Here is a 17,122-nt window from a genome sequence, read left to right on the forward strand (position 1 = left end):
GCGATCCCGGGCGGGGCGATCCCGGGCCGCAGCATCCGCGCCGGGCACGGGCGGGAGGAGGAGCGGGAGGTTACGGCGGGGAGCCGGGACAAACCATTCCCTGCGAGGGGGCACCGCCGGCGGGCCGGGCGGCCGGGCGGGGCTGGGAGCGCGGGCCCTCCCACACAGGTACGTGCGGCGATCGCGCCCGAGGGGCGGCGGGCGGTGCTCCCGGAGCGGGGCGGGCGGTGCCGCGGGCGGGGACAGCGCTGCCGGTCCGCCGGTGTCCCCCCGCCGCTGGCGGTGGAGCGGCCCGCGCTGTCTCGCTGCGAGCGGACCCGGCGGGCACGCGGGCAGAGCTCGGGGTGTTCTGTGGCCGCCGGGAGGGGCAGGGCGGGCCGGGCCCCGCCGCCCTCAGCGCCGGCTGCCCCGGGGTCTGCCCTCGGCCCCCCGAGCCGCGGGCCCCGGGTGCCGGGAAGCGCCGTAGGGGCCAGAGGAGCGCTCCCCGGCCCAGGAGCCCCGCGGGCACCCCGAGCACGGCCCGCGGGGAGGCTCCCGAGCCGGGGCGGGTGGAGGCGCCGCGGGCCCGAGCCGCCGGCGGTTCCCTGCGCACAGCCCGGTGCCCGCCCGGCCACAAACCCTGCCCGCGGCTCCGCTTTTTTCCTCTTCCCCTTTGGACCCGTAGCCAAATGTTTTCTTCCTGTGCGCACAACCGCTGTTTGCCACTCTGAAACAGCCATTTCGGGCTTCTCCTGAAATACTTTGCATCCTCACATAAAGGCAGGTGACCCAATCAGAGAAATGCAATTAAGGTTCAAAAAACATAGAAACGCTTCTCAAATAATTTTTTTTAGAAATTTATCAGAATATTAAAAAGTTTCACAAAAAAAGAATACTTAAAGAATAAATAATAAAACCCCAACTGAAATTTAGTCTATTTATCTCAGTAGATTATGTAGTAACCACCGTGTTTGTCAAGGGTAGGAGTCCAATTCACAAGCAGTGGAAGACACCATGGCATTTGATTTCGGCTGCATGATGTTTCCCGTGGAACTAGCTGTAATCTTTTATTGATTTCTTCTTGTTTTATTTATTAATTATCTCACTTTGTTCATACTATTACATCACACGTTCCTCATTATTACATACCTTTAAAATCAATTCCATCAATTATTTTCTGCAAAATGTCTTGGCTAAAATAAGGCCTTCCGTGAGAATATCTACAACTACCTTTTTAAAGCAGTTAGAAATAAATATATTCAGTAGGCTTAGTTTCAAGTTTTCTATTTCTTGATCAGAAAGAACTGAAACAAAGTTGACAATGTTAAATGAAAATGAAAATTTAATTGCAACTTAATCGACATTAAGTTATTTTGCTCTATTTTAACATCTTTTGAGGTAAGCTGATACTTTAATAGGAACAGATTGTGGGCTTCTTGCAAATGCTAAAATGATTGTTAAGGACAGAAAACCACATGAAAAATCCTTTAGGAAATCCTAGGGAGATATCAGACTGTTTTCTCATGTGTGGTATCAATTTGTAGCTTGTAAAGTTGAAGAATTTACTTTTTACGGGCATGGTATTTTTCATTGGGTTGCATGACAGATTACATTGTGGTTTTAATGATTTGCAGAGATTATGATTTATTTGCCACTAAAACCTTTGTTGGGCTTGTCAAAGAAAAAAAAAAAAAGCAGGAGTATAATTTCTGGCCACAAACGTAATCTGATAGAAGCTCCCATGCTTGTTTGTGTAGGTAAGTGTTTGTAGTAACAGGTCTGAATTTTAGTGATAGAAAGCCTGTTAAAGCAATGGGATCTCAGCTCGTCCCCATGTAAACAGTCCTTATTCTCAGAGCTGTGCCAAAGCTGTGTTCCAGGATGCTCCTGAGGAAAGGTCTGATTCTCTTTCCGTTAGTCATTTGGAATGCTGCCACTGACTGCAGATGAAACCATTGACAAGGCTGACAAGCACTGCAAGTTATCCCTGGGTCAAAGCTTGGGTTGGGCCTACAGCAGACCCTGCCGGCTTTGTTTTAGCGGTGTGTCCACATTCCATTGCCCGAACCAAGCCTCTCCACCCCAAGCCATGTGCACACCTCTGCTGAGCAAAGTGCATTATACATTGGGAAGAGCAGCAAACCCCAAGCAGGAGTTTGTGGTGAGAGGTTGCACCCAGTTGTTGCTTTGTAATTCACAGGCAAACCTAAAGTTTGGGAATAGAGTTGTGGCGTGCTCAGCTCCTGGGAGAATTTTAGGAAAAGCCTCCCCTTTGCTGGTACCAGTGGGTGCTGTTTTCAGCTGGGAAAGCACCGTGACACATCTTCCCAGCAAAGGCCAGAGCCTCCCAGCAGAAACGCTTTTCCTGCTCTCCATTCCTGGGAGGCAGGAGGCATTAATCCCTCCCTGAACATGCTTTTAGTTGTTGTTTCCCAGAAGCAGATCAGATTTACTTTTTTTAATGCAATCTGCATTCTGAATCACTCTGAGAGGAAATGGTATTGGCTACGTCCATGTTGAAACATTAGAGCTAACAAAACATAGTAAGGAACCAAAGCAGGGTATTAAATACACAGATGCTTAATTAGGAGCGTTAAATAGAGTTATATTTTTAATATTGAGCTAGTTTAAATATTGAATATTGATGCTCTTGAGAACAGATGTGCCTAGATAATTATTGTAAATAGAACTAGTAATAAAAATACCTTTTATATGGCATGAAGGTTATCTTATGAATTTCACAAATGAATAAATAGGAAAGAGAAAACCACAGATCAGGAAGAAAGTGCTTTCTCAGAAATCTACATACTTCTAAGAATTTTCTAAGGTTTTTCCTATTTTTCCATACAGAAGTTCTGGATTCCTTTATGGATTTTAATTGTTACAGCTGAAGAATGGTGAGGGCAACGAGATCTATCTTTGAGAAAAAGACTGATGATTTATTTGAACACAGTTCCTATTTCTCCCTTCTTGTTACTACAAATATATTCCCTGAATAACTATGAGCACTGTAATGCTGTATATGTAATCCATCTCCAAGTCAGTGAATAAAATGTCCTGAAATTACAAAGAGGATAATTAAATTCTCTAAAGAACACTGGTATTTGAACAAAGTCACAAAATAGACTTGGAAATGCAGACCTGTTTCTCCTGCTCACTCCATTGCCAGCTTACAGAGCTGCAGGAGGATGTACAGTCTGATGTCATCCAGGAAACTTGAAGTTGCATTTTACCTCTGCTCTTGAAACAGGTTCTATCCTTGTGCAACTCTTAGTACTGGTAAATGCCAAAATGGGCTTCAAACCATTAAATGTGACAATCATAAAGTTCAAAAGTTCTTCATTTGAAACAGAATCAGCCTATAGATTTATAATAGGAATAATAGCTATTCCTATTAGCTAATAGCTATAAAATGGTGTGTTTCCTTCTGTTTGCACAACACTCAAAATGCGTTTACCAAGTAGATAATTACATTTTTCTAAACAGGTGCATTTCCCCACTTGCTATAAAGCCATGTCCAAACATAATCTGTGCTGTCATAAACCATCCATTTCCTAGTGTCAGCCTAGAAAACATTAGCAATGAAGAAACAAGGTTCAGCTCAGCTTGCATCCCTATCCTTTATATTCCCTTAGGATTCTTGCTACAATACTTCTCAGCCCATACATAATTTTTGCTTCAAAAAGCAACACCCATTTCTTTTAAAGGCCATCTGCTCAGTGTGGTAGCAAAATCCGTGCAACAGCTTCCCAGCAGCACCAACACCTGCTAACAGGGGATGGTGTTTCAGGCAGATATTGCCAGCCTGTCACAGCTTCTTATCTCCTCTCTCTCTCTAATCTTCAGAGTACTGTCTGGGATTATCTCCTGGAAATCAAATGCCCAGCAAGATGGCCTGTTACTTTTTTATGTATCAGCAAACACACACTTGATTGAGTTCATTAGTGCTGTAAACATCTTTTATTATAGAGATCAATGTGAATTTACAAGCTGTAGCAGTATGATATTGACATAATGTAGCATTTCACATACAATAACTTTTTATAGTCCTCATCCAAACATGCTCTGGGTGAAACTTGGTACTGATGTAAGCAGATACCGTAACACCAAGGCTATCCACAGACTACAGGCAATTATCCTCAAGCTTAATGAAGTTCCTTTGCTTCGGGCATGATTTTGAACAGCTTTAAGATAGGAACACTTCTATTTTAAACCACACAAAGTATAATTTCGGAGCATCTGTATCTGTTTAGTAATCAAAGCTTGGAGGTTCTTCTTCAAATATCTTCAAGTTTCCATCTGCTGTCTGCCTCTGTTTAAGAAAGGAAGTCCCAGAATTTCAGCAGTTTGGAGAAACATTTCCTTTTGTTGAGCAGCCATGAAGAAGAAAATTATTCTTCTGTATGAAGGCTGTAAGATCAAATGAGGCATAAGTTGAAGGAAAGTGGAAACTTGCATCTGTTGGTCAACTGTTACTATGGTCATCCAGGAAATAAAACCAGTTTTTGTAAATATTCACAAACTGGGGAAGTTCATACAATGTTACTAAATGCTTACCCTATTGCTGGCATGCAGGCCCAAGTAGAAAGAGGGGTGTGAGCTGCTCCTCCTTTGCAGTTGGACATAGTTATGAAATCATTATTTTAAGCAATATGATCAAATATGAGAAAAATGGGCATGAGACTTCCACCCCAGCAAAGTTGTGCTTTTTCTCCATGCATGTCCTTTCAGGGTGTAAAAGTTCTCAGTATCTGTTCAATCCATACCTTACCAGGTGTAAGTGGAAATTCATCCATACAGGTTTGTTGAAATAAGTCTGAAGTGATTGGCTCACTACTTTGACTTATTCTAATGTGACAACTATTGGGTGTTATATTACTATCACCATAACCATTTTTAAGATAGATAATCAGTGTCTAAACTTTACAGCTTAAAGAAGCTCTACATCTTTTGAAGATCTTGATTCAATTGACAGAAAAGTCCACATTTATTTTTATTATGATGGTCTCCTTATGCTTTTTTAATTTAAATTTTGCCTGGGAAGAAAAGAAATCATTTTACATAAGATGCTAGAATTTGTTTGTACGGGGTAATACACATCCTAAACAAAACTTTTATTCACTTGGCAATACCATATAAAAGAGTTACTCTCCCAACATTCCTATCAGGTAAAAATGATGCATTTCTATTAAAGCAATGGATACAGATTCAAATGTATTCCAAGGCCACTGGTTCAATGTCACATCAGGCAATGAATTTGTGCCTATCAGATGAATATATTGTCAAAAGCCACACAGGAGATAGTGATCTGAAATATGCACAAGGTTGAGAAAAATCTATTATCAACGTTTACCTAATTTACTTCACACTTTGTAAACCGCTTGAAATATGACCTCTGGAGCCCCTGGCCGAAGGAAATGCCCAAGTCCACCAGGTCTTTGACATGCTCAATAGATTAGATGTCAGAGTGTGATAAGATTTAGCATGTTTAATATATATTAATGTATGCCTTTCAATATTTCTTAATATGAAGTAAGATTTTCATACACTACCTTCAGAATCTGTGTTCTGCAGAGCATTCCTGTAGTAGAGATACCAAGTAAGTTAATTTCCAAACTATTTGTTCTAGACACAAGTTCATTACAGTAGCTAAACTACAGAAAACTTCATATCACAATAAAAATTGTGATATGAACACAATACTTTTCATATGAAAATGACTATTGAAGAGTTGATTTTTGCTTAAATAGAATAAAACTGTATGCACTATTAAAACACTGAAATATTTCAGTTCCTTAATATTTCTACACATAAATTTATCAAAAATACCCCTAGGTTAGATGAGAACCTCCTTGTTTGGGTTATCATTGTACCTCAAGGCAGTTTCCAAATGTACGAGTAACAATTTTTAGTTCGCTGGGGAAAGCATATTTCTTTTATACAACTGTAACTTAATTTTGCAATGGTGACAAACACCTTTTAATGACAACAACTGGACTATAGAATCCTTTTAGATTTTTTTTTTTTTTTAAGTAGAATACTTAGCCTTCTTTACAAGGAGATGATAGAGGCTTCTGTATCATGTAAAACACTGAAGAAGGGATGAAATATCTTCACATTCATAAACATTTCATTACTAGGTAGGTATTTGAGACACCCCAACATAGAAGGATGACATTAGAATCCATACTGACTTCTCTAGAGCAGTGAGATAAATCTCATTAAACAGCAGAAAAATCTTCTTAATACCAATACTCCAGCATACACTGAGCTGCAAAATGCAAAGATATCTAACTACATATACTGAATTCTGATCCATCAGAGCTTAAGTAGTTATACATGATGTCAGATGCTCAGGTGCCTCTACAATGCAATTCTGTTTCCTGGAGTGTCCTTTAGCCAGGCAAGGTGAGCAGAGGAGGGAACACATGTTGCTTCTTGCCCACTCAAGCCAGGATGTCACAGATTAATAAAAGTGGCAAGATGCTTCTGCAGAGAAAAAAAATAGAAACTACTGTAGTGGGGATAAAGACTATGTAGCCATGTGCATTTATTGGAATAGTTAAGTCTAGAATTACAGTAGCCTCTTTTGCAACATGTAAAAATCCACCCAAATCTGAGTTTGTGCCACATAGCACCAAGTATTGCAGGATCAGAAAATTACTGAGATGGGTCAGCCCTGGACACAAGAAATACAGAACATAAGAAGACACCGACAAAAAGTACTCGCTGAGTCTGGGTATGTGTAGCAGTCTCAGTCTTCTGCAAATTAGATGAACTTTTATGGATTCAGATTTAAATTATAAAGATGCAACACATCAGGAGGCAGCAAGAACAGGGCTCCTTGCTAAGAGAACATGAGCTAAGAGAGCTCCCACAACCCAAGAGAGCAGCCCCAGCCCTGAACAAGGCAGACCCAAAGTGGACAAACCCAACAAGAACCATACCCTAAGGCACTATCACAGTGACGGGGCAGATCCAAGATCAGGGCAGGAAATCAGTCAATAGACAAGGATAAGGTCCAGCAGTTACCAGGCAGACCCATAGCAAAACCAGGAGTGAATTGGAGCTGAGGAGCTGCCTGAGGCACAGCCGTGTTATCGCTGTGGAGGGATCAGCACTCCTCCAGTGTAACTACTGCAAAAACTGTGAACTCAGGCCTGACCTTAATAGAGCTCCTGAGCCCGTGCCTGTGGGGAGGTCCCAGCTGAGGCTTTGCGGCACCTTTAACACATATTAGTGCTCTCAGTGCCTTGACATAATAGGATTAAGAGGAACCTGGAATTTAATTTATTTATTTGATTTAATTTGAAATTCTGTAAGACTTTTGCTTTTGTGTTATCTTTCACAAGGAACTTTTGTACAGTATATTTCATATTAACTTAACCAGTATTTATCTGGATAGGCATATGAAATTTAATTCAGAGTGTAGAAGGCATATGAATTTAATTCAGAGTGTAGAAGGAACTTCCCTGTTCAGCAATAGAGTTTTGTTTGCCTTTTCCATCAAATATTGCTTGCTATTTACAACAGGAATTTCTGGTTCTAGAAAAGATAAACAAAATAGGGGTTAACTTGCAGGACAACTAAGAATAATACCCTGACATAGGTAACAGTTTCTACAGACTGAAAAATATCTATTTTCTATTGTTCTGTGTCATTTAGAGACTGAAAAATTGTCTCTATTGTGTAGCACTCACCAGCAGGAACTATTAACAAAGATTATAAAATAAACTGAAATGTGCAAAGTGAGAACTTGTGGAAGCACACTATGAACTGATCTCACTGAGAAAATGCAAATTTCTGTGCATAAAATAACTCACGTCTCCAAACCTGTTTTATCCCTCTTTAAGATAATGAGGAGGATGCAAATGTAGAACAGATAGTCTGATATTAACCTTCATGTCTTTAAAGCATGGTGCTTCCGTTAAAAATAAGAATTTTGCTACCAATGATCCAGAGCAGACAGTGGCAGATTATGGGTTTGCTACAATCCAAGTCCCATCCTACTCCTATGTCAGACTAAAAGTCTGCTGCAATACAGGGAGTAGAAGAAAAAGAACATGTCATATTTTATAAAAAGTGTAGTGGACTCAGCAGCTCCATGAAGATTTGTTAAGATTTTACCATTCAAAGATCCAGCCACAGTAACAGAGGATTAAAATTGTCATTCAATTTAATTATTCTGCATTTTACCCTGTTTTGACTCAGTTCTATTTTCTGATTACTTCGCTGTCATTTTAAAGACTATGTAGGACTTAAGATTGTGTGAATTTGGATTACACAAACAGGAATTGCTTTATATTCCTTTTTGTCTCTCAGAAAAATGAAGGCAAGGATGATGTTTGCAGGATTCAACCAAAAGTTCTAAACAATTTAATATTAATTTCTGAGATCCAGTTAGCCTAATAAAGCTACTGCTTCAGACTTTTTTCATAATTTAATCACAAACTCAAACATTTTACATATGAAATTATATAAGTTTTTTATAGCTAAAGTTTAAGAGGAGTGTTTTTTATCAAGTACAAGTTATAGAGCTCTCATGTTAACACAAACTAAATGGAGATTTTCACCTTAAAAATTAGAGATATAAAATGGAGTTCAAAGTTAATTAGTTTTTCATCTATGACCAAGTTCACCTGTCTATATATCTCCCATGGACACCAATTATTTTATAGACATCAGGAGGGATATATAGAAATAATATAATATTTTAATTCTGGAAAAGAATCAATGTAATAACTTTATATTACTACTTTTAACAATAACATGCAGCAGTAATAATAATAATAATTTTCTGAAGCAACTTGTTGTATTGAAACATTACCAGGAAAGGAGACATTTTAAAACATTAGCTGGGAAAAGAGTTCTGAATTATCAGGGACACAGAACTGCCAGATTGTTTTCTCAGTTTGGGGTTTTTTGGGGGATTTTTTTTTTTAATTAATTTGTCAGAAATCTGTGTAAGATAGAACCTGCTGTTTCATATCAGTAAGGAAAAGCTTTGAAATAATTTATCAGCTAACAAATATTTAACCTCTGTTTATCATGTTTAATGGCAACATATAATGCAAATGGTAACTTTTTCACCATTATTTGAATTTCGCTAGTATTTTTAGTTGCTTTCTAATAGGCTTTTTACCTTTCTAAAGCTATCACCACAAAATGAAAAAACATCGTATTATCAAAAAAATCATATCAAAAAAAGGTAAGTGCAGTTGTCACTTTTGTATAGTCAAAGTATTCTCTCTCATACTCTTCTTTCATTACATATAAATATTTAACCAGTATATATCTATGTCACAACAGAAAACAATATAGAAAACAAGAAAAAAACCTGCTGTCAGAAAATGTGTTTATTTTTTCCATATATCACAAATTAAAACAGGCTATAAGAGCATGAAGCATTCAAAAAGAAATGTGCAAAACAAGTCTGTGAAAAAATCTGTCTGCTCATATAGGTAAGGCTACACTGGATCTGTCTGTCCCCAAATGACCTCGTGTTTCCTCAAGGTCCTCAGCTTTTTGAAGACCACACGTTGTTCCACTGATGTTTACAGGGGTTGTCTAGGCAACCAGATAAAACAGAGATTTAAAGGGGCCTGCCCTGTCTGTGCTGTGGACTCCAAACTCACATCAGGGAAAGGAGCCCTGCCTGTGGAGAAACACAGGGGTAGGAGAATCCTCCAAATTTTAGCAAATCCTTTCCTACAACTGCTTGTTGTAGCAAAGAAACAGAAGACTACTAGAATTATACTTTACATAGATATAGTGAGTTTTGATTCAGACTATGGATTGTAATTTTTTTTACTATAATAGATATTAGTAACACAATTTACCTTATGATCTTACCTTACCTTACCTTATTAGTAACAACATTTCCTTATGATCTCATTGGACTTTTATGACCAAAAAGTGACAGTGACAACATTATTGAGTGACTATGATTAGTTATTTCAATTATGGTAGAAAACAGAGACCCCATTCAAAATTAGGCCCCCATTGTGATGCAGCTGTACAAACATATATTAAAAGATTGTGTCTGGACCAGAAGTCTGCAAATTACTCCACTCAGAGTCATCAGGGAAAAGACAGCAGCACACACAGAGCACACACAGGCAGGGATGAACCTGGACAGTGTGTGTATTGCTAAGACTGTAACAAAACCAGTTTCTCCTAATTAAAACAACACTTTTTCTTTCCAAATGAGATAGGTTACCACCTCCTATTATCTTTCATAAAAGACTATATCCCATATTTTCCTGTTGCATGAGGCAAATTCTACAATTCTTCCATAATTATTTTATCCGTTCTCCTCCCTCCTGCACATGTTTGTGCTCCAATTCTCCTAGCTTCATTTTCTTCTCTCTACCATTTTCAAACATTTTCTTCTGTCCTGCAGCCCAGCCTTTCTCTTCTGTCCTTCCTTGAAATCCCAGCTGCCATGGAAATCCTCCTCTCCAACACCACTGAAACTTCCAGAAGCCTTTTACTTCCAACTGTATAACCCTAAAATTTGTGGATGAAAAAGCACTCTATAAATGGTAAGTATTGGTATTGATTGTGTTATTAATATTTGCATATTAAAGGATCAATATACAAACCATTTAGCTCCCTCTTCAAACACACAGTGAATTGGAAAAAAAATATTCCTCCCTTGTCATCCAGAGGGAAAATAAACTTTAAACTGAAGAACAATTGCAACCTGGATTTAGCATTTCTAAGAAATTATAGGAATCAGTTATTTACCCAAGAACCATTTCTAACATGTTTTTAATGCCTATTCAATATACTACCCTATGCTAACTTTGAGGAATGGATATGGCCAACTCTCGTCTTTTCAATAAATTAATGCAATGTTATTGCAGAAGTGAAAAAGAGGATGCAAGAGAAGTATTTCCTTTGACAGAGCTTATGAAGAGTAACGGGCACAGAACTAGAAAACACACCCAGGGCCAGTGTTGCAGGTAACATCCTGATGTCACTGATGGCAAAACTTCATTTGAGTATGAAGAAATCAAGATTTCATTTGAGACGTAAGGAAAAATAGTTTCTCATCAGCAATGGCTTTTATGGCCTTTGCCCCTGCTTATGTGTGCTCAGGGGATCAGAAATCTGGTTTGTCTTCTCAGTAATGATGAGGAAAGGTCCTGACTGCTTTAGATATGCCTTCATTTTAGTTCAACACTATCAGTGAAAATTAAGATCTAATGTACCAAATATTTGTAGGAGGCAAGGGATGCCAAACACCCCCAAACTGCTGCTGAATTCCATTGGTTTTGTGAACTCTTACAAAATAACAATTCTGGTAGTAAATCTGCAGTACAGTGAAGGGAAAGAGCAAGTAAATAGAATAGGGTATCAAACAAAATAAATGGAGGTCAAAAGGGATAGAAAGGAGGGAAAAACAAAGTGTGAAACTAAAGGCATATAAATCCTTTGGGTTATAGAAAAGAACATTTTTTTGGGGAGGAATGGAAATATAGTATCTTTTTTTAGCAGTATAAAAAAAGTAAAACTAGGAGAAACAAAAAATATCTGATTAAATCACAGGATAACTTTTACTATGATAAAGTAGATAGAAGGGAAGATTTCTGAGGAGAAATATCAAAGGACAAGCTTTGATATCTAGCTACTTCAAGTGATCTACACATATAATGTCATCTGAGTTAAAATGTTGCACCTGAGCATAAGAAATAAATGTAGATGTTATCCGAAAGATAACAGCCAGATTTCTGTACATCCTCTGTTAGAGACCTTGATTGATCCATTTTAACTGAAATTGTTTGAAAGGAATTACAGCATTAGAAATGTTTGAGGATAAATTTTATATGTAGACATTTATTGGCTAATATATTACTTGGTGATGCATCTGCTCTTTGCACAAAAAAAATTGAGTTCTTTCTTGCAAATGTGATGGTTAAAATCATAATACTTAATACCAATTTAAAAGCCCAGTCTTTCACATTCTTGTGCAAAAACTGTATTTCACATGGTTACTATCTTTTAAAATGGATTTAAAAAAATAAAAGCTTCACTAGAAGCATTACATTTATTTCAGCTATTATTAGAAAATTATCTCTTTTCACATCTTTTAGATGTGAAACTGAGTTTAGAGAAAATCTGGTTTGGACTAAATGCAAATAGAAGTCAAAGTTCTCTGTTTCATGAGATTGAAACAATGCTTGAAAACACTCAACTTCTCTTTTTTGGTGAATCAGCCATACATCTATCAAACACACAGAACATCTACTAATATCAAAGCACAGTCTGACAATGGCTTCTCAGACTCTGGACTTGGGAGGAAAAAAACTTTTACATTGACATTTGCATTACAACCACTTGAAATAACCACTTCTTCTTTGTGCTAATGAGAATTAATAAGTTCTTGGCATGCACTTTAGATATTTCTCCCTTTAGCTTTGTGAGTCAAAGACAAGTCAAAAGAAATCCAAAAATAGTAAATAAACTTTACAAGCTCTTTTTGAGCTGCTTTTTTTTCATATGCAAAGTAGCTTTTACTCTTTTTTTCTTGCATGGATTTTTTTTTCAATAGATTCACACTTATAAATATGATGCTATAATTGGTTTTCCTTATTATTTCTCCTGATGAAAAGTTACTGGTCTAAATATTGTTTTAGAGATTTAGCTTTCTGGCTTGTGAGGAAAAAGCACCGCAGGCACCTGACTGAAGAACATCTACTGAAACCCTCTAAACCTGGAATGACCACTCATTCATGGCACTAGCAATAAAAAAAAAAAAAAGACACTGAGAAGAAATTGAAGTATTTAAAGGCTCAAAGTCTGGAAATACCAGAAACTACTGGAAAAGAAGGCAAGAACACTTCAGTGTACATCTGGAAGCAGTAAGTGTTATTTAAAAGCAAGTCTATCAGAAGGAGGTTTTCTTTCTGAAAATAGCAAGTGCTGATGCATTTGGCATACTTACTTCTCAGCAATCCAAGAAAAGGAGGATATTCATGAAGCTGTTACAAAAAACGAGGAGTATTGCATTCTAAATAAAAATTAAGCATATTAAAGTTATATGCTTTGGTCCTGAATGTTTAAAAGTGTCTTTTACTTTACAAGATTGGGATGACAATTTTATCTGCTAGAGGTGTACAGTAAGTGTGCAATTACCCTGCCGTAGGGTAAGATCCATTGAAGATGTGTAGATTAAAAAAAAAAAAAAAAATTTAGAACGCTTCCAACTTTAAAAAGTCACTGGTTTTCAACAGAAAGTGGAGCAAATAATACAGAAATAGACCAGGGAGAAACAGTCTCCAGATGAGGCAATTTAGAATCTGCCAAGAAACTAATACTTGAATAAGTGTTGGACTGGACAGTACTTTGGAACCCTAGATATTACCAAGAACAGAAAATGCCATAAGACAAAGATGTCAGAGGCAGAAAAACACCCAGAGCTGGAACTCCTGAGCAAGAAATAATAACACAAATAAGCAGATGAAAGATGCTGAACATTTAGAAAAAGCTTGAATTTATTTGTCTTCAGGTGCTAGGGGTCTGAACCATGAGGAAACTGCATGTTGCTGCCTTGGATGATTATTTTCTTAAGAATAAAAACACTTGCAGCAAAAGATGATGTGTGCAGAAGAAATAATATAATAGGAGCAAATGGGACATATTACCTTCAGTTAGGTGTAAATGCACAGCTCCAAGTATTTCTAGGAACTGTACTGTAACTCTGAGATAAAAACAGAAGATTGTAGAAAGATAAAGGGATAAAAATACTGGTTTATGAAAGTGATTTTTTTTTCTTTTAAAAAAATGTTCTTCTAGAAATAAAAAATAAACCAGGAAAATCATATTAGACTGTTTTCCTATTTTTAGATGGCACTACTAAAGATATAACAACAGAAGAGCTGATCGTGCATTAAGAACCTTTTTAGCTAGACTTCTTTAACCAATACAGTGATATGTGACAGAGGGACACAATTTACAGGATGTACATTTGAGCAGAATGTAGTGAAGCCTAGATTTAGACGTGAGACTACTAGTTCCTCATCATTCCTCACTTATTGGGTGCAGAATATGTAGGAAAGCTTGCTGAACTCTCTGAACTTTCCCAGCTAGAATTAAAGTGACCCTCAGATAACCTAGCATATTTCACTTCCAAAGTGAGTTAGGCTAAACTGAATTAAGGTCATTTTTAATTCTGAAGAAAAATAGATACTGAGGCATTTAATATAGCTTAGTCTACTTTAAATTAACAGTTGTAATTAACTTGGAGATCTCTCTAGAAAAGACCCAAAAAGATAAATTAAAAACACCACAATTTTTGGGTTTTTTTGTTTTTAATCTTAATTCTGTAGAAGGTGATTCAGAGTCTTAATATATACTAGGAACAAATGGTATAGTATTGATCACCTCTCAGTTATGGTAAACATGCAAGTAAATAGTCAACTACCCTGAAAGTGACTTACCGGATAGTTTTTTAAATGGCTATGCAATTTTTAATTACTTTGACTACAAAAGTAATATTTCTATTCAAATCTGTGGGAGTAAACTAAAATCAAATGTCAGACAAGTATACCATCAACTCTGACTTATGTTTCACTGCTTCTATAGTTCACATGCAGCAATATGAATATGTTGCTAAACTACTAAAAATACAATAAAAATGTGAACTTTTTTTGTTTGCTTTCCTCTACTCAACATGTACAAAATCAACTTTTCAGAAGTGCAGCAAATAAAGATAATATAAAATATATTGCAAGGAATTTTTTCAAATGAGCTGATGGCAGCCAGATCACCCACAAAACAATCACAAAGCCAGTTATAGAGACAAGTCTGTATGAATTTTCCATAACAGTAATTAGCAGTTTCTTCTGAATCAAAAGTTTACAGGAGTATATTCTACAAATATGGAAGGATCTGCTGAACAATTATAAGCAACTGAAAAAAGTGCTGCTTGGGTGATAGTGAGAGACTACACCCACTCTGCCAAATGATCATAGGAGATAAAGGCCAAGAACTGAGCAGCTGGACTTGCCCATTAAGGCAGTCTGTAGCTTATCTCTGAAAAAAACCTGTCTGTTCTGCAGGACATTGACCTCAACACAACACCTGTCACCTCCTGTGAATTAGTATGTAGCCACTATCCATAGAATATTTGATCAAATGCTTTCTTGTAGGGGACAATACTGACAGCAAAAACATAGAACCTGTTTTGTTAAATTAGGTCTAAAATATCAGAAAAAAACCTCACATTGCAACTTTATGGCTCTTGAGAGGCTTGTGGTGAACTGCAATTAAAAATCAATAAGGGAATACAAAAACTCTGCTTCTATATTTACATGGGGTTTTTTTGACCAGTGGCTATCTTGGGAAATATTTGGGAAACACCTGATGCCAAAGAAGAAAGGGTGGCAGTGGTAAAGTATTGGCTGTTGGTGTAAACTTCCTTTGAAGCTTTTTGCTTTAAGCCTATCTAATCATAATGAAGGAAGCCCAAGTGGGCCTTAGTTAAGACTCCCTCCAAACCAAAATGTCCCTCAAAATTGTAACATCCATGGTGTGCCAAACACTTTCCTGAGGCTCCAGATTCCTTTTGGATTCACAATTGAAGGGCATCAAAGAACATTTCAGGAGATCTGGCAGAGCAAATTTTTGCCAAGTTGCTTTAGTTTCATAGTGGATTCAGGGGCTGGCAATCTCAGATATTGTAGAAACCTGATGTAAGTCCTTTCACTTCTCTCTGAGTGGGTGGGTCTTCAACTGGAATGAATTTGGCATCAGTGGATTAAGCCTTCCCTGCAGAGGAATGTAGTTTATTGCTGTCTGTATAGCTAGTACAGGGAGCAGGGGAAATTGCTGTATTCCTGCTTTCATCCTTTCCCTTAGCACATCTACATGACATAATTGATATATTCTTGGCAGGTCTGAAATTATGCTGCAGTGATGAATATTCCTGTTTCTGGGTCAGAAGCTGTAAAATTTGGAAAATATCTTCCATGTTCACAAAGAAATACATATGCTTCTTGGCACGTTAGCAACCTGCTAGAAAAGCATCCCACACTGGCAGAACAGGGGTTAGCTGAGAGCAGGAAATGTGCCAGTAGCCTGGAACAACCCAAAAGGAAAACAAGGAGTTAAATGCCAAAAATATCACTCTGTTTAGGAGAGAGAAGGAGGCTGCCAGGGGTATTCAAAGATGCGGGAATATGGGATTTTGGGAAGAGTAGTCTAATTTGGTATTCAAACCCTGCAGTTTACAGGCACTGCTGCAATGGTAAGGCAGGCCAGCCACAGAACGAGAATCCCAAGTAAGGCAGGTACATATTCCTAACCCAAGCAGAGCCTACATCCTCAGGGTAAGGAAGATCAGTATGGATGGGCTAAACCATCAATCTGTATATGCCAACCCCTTGCAATGCAGGCACACTTCAAATTCAAGAGAAGAAAATGAAGACGTGTAATGATTTAAATTTAGTGACTTGTTTCAAATGTGTATTGAAAACAACTGCTGTAGTTGCTACAGAAATGCCGCTATCTCATCTAAAAGTCAGAAGGATTATGGAGTGAAAGGGTATGTGGCTCCAGAAGTAATTACCATATGAACAGGCGATTTCTACTAAAAACACCTGAGAGTCTTTAGTCTAGAAGAAATTTATCTTTTTTGTCCTGAAATGACCCTCTCATTTTTAGTTCTAAGGCTATGTAAGGTAAAATATGTGAGTTTCATGAGGGAACTATATGTCTGATACAGATTATCAGAGTGAAGGACTGGTCTTGCTAGGATATTCCCAATTGATAGTTCCCAATAAATATGTTAAAAAATGGATGAAAACCTGCTGAGAGTCTTTGAAACAACATCATCAAATCCATACAGTTCTAAAACTGCTGAGTTGACTTTCTCAGAGTATATTTTTTAAAATCTTGTATAGATCAGCAAAAATTTTCAGATCTAGCCTTTAGTGAATTATTTTAACTTACACAAACAGAATATTTTTCATATTTGCATGACTTTATTTTTTAACCAATTGTGTTAAAAGAAAGAAGACAAAATACTTTTATTAAGCAGTGATATGAGGCATTTCAGCATGAAAGGATTTTATATAAGAAAATTAAGGAAACTAAAGATTAGGGCTGGAATAAGAGCTGACAGTCTGAATGCTAAGTG

General features: G+C 37.7%; 1 long non-coding RNA gene across 1 annotated transcript; it reads left to right on the forward strand.

Moving 5' to 3' along the window:
* Positions 1-113: 113 nt before the first annotated feature.
* LOC310912998 lies at positions 114-13,023 on the forward strand. Its single transcript, XR_014590756.1, has 4 exons — positions 114-168; positions 9,132-9,187; positions 10,382-10,523; positions 12,621-13,023. It is a non-coding gene; the product is annotated as an uncharacterized lncRNA (long non-coding RNA).
* The last annotated feature ends 4,099 nt before the right edge of the window (positions 13,024-17,122 follow it).

This window comes from Zosterops lateralis (assembly GCF_965231275.1).
Source record: "Zosterops lateralis genome assembly, chromosome: 9".
NCBI lineage: Eukaryota > Metazoa > Chordata > Aves > Passeriformes > Zosteropidae > Zosterops > Zosterops lateralis.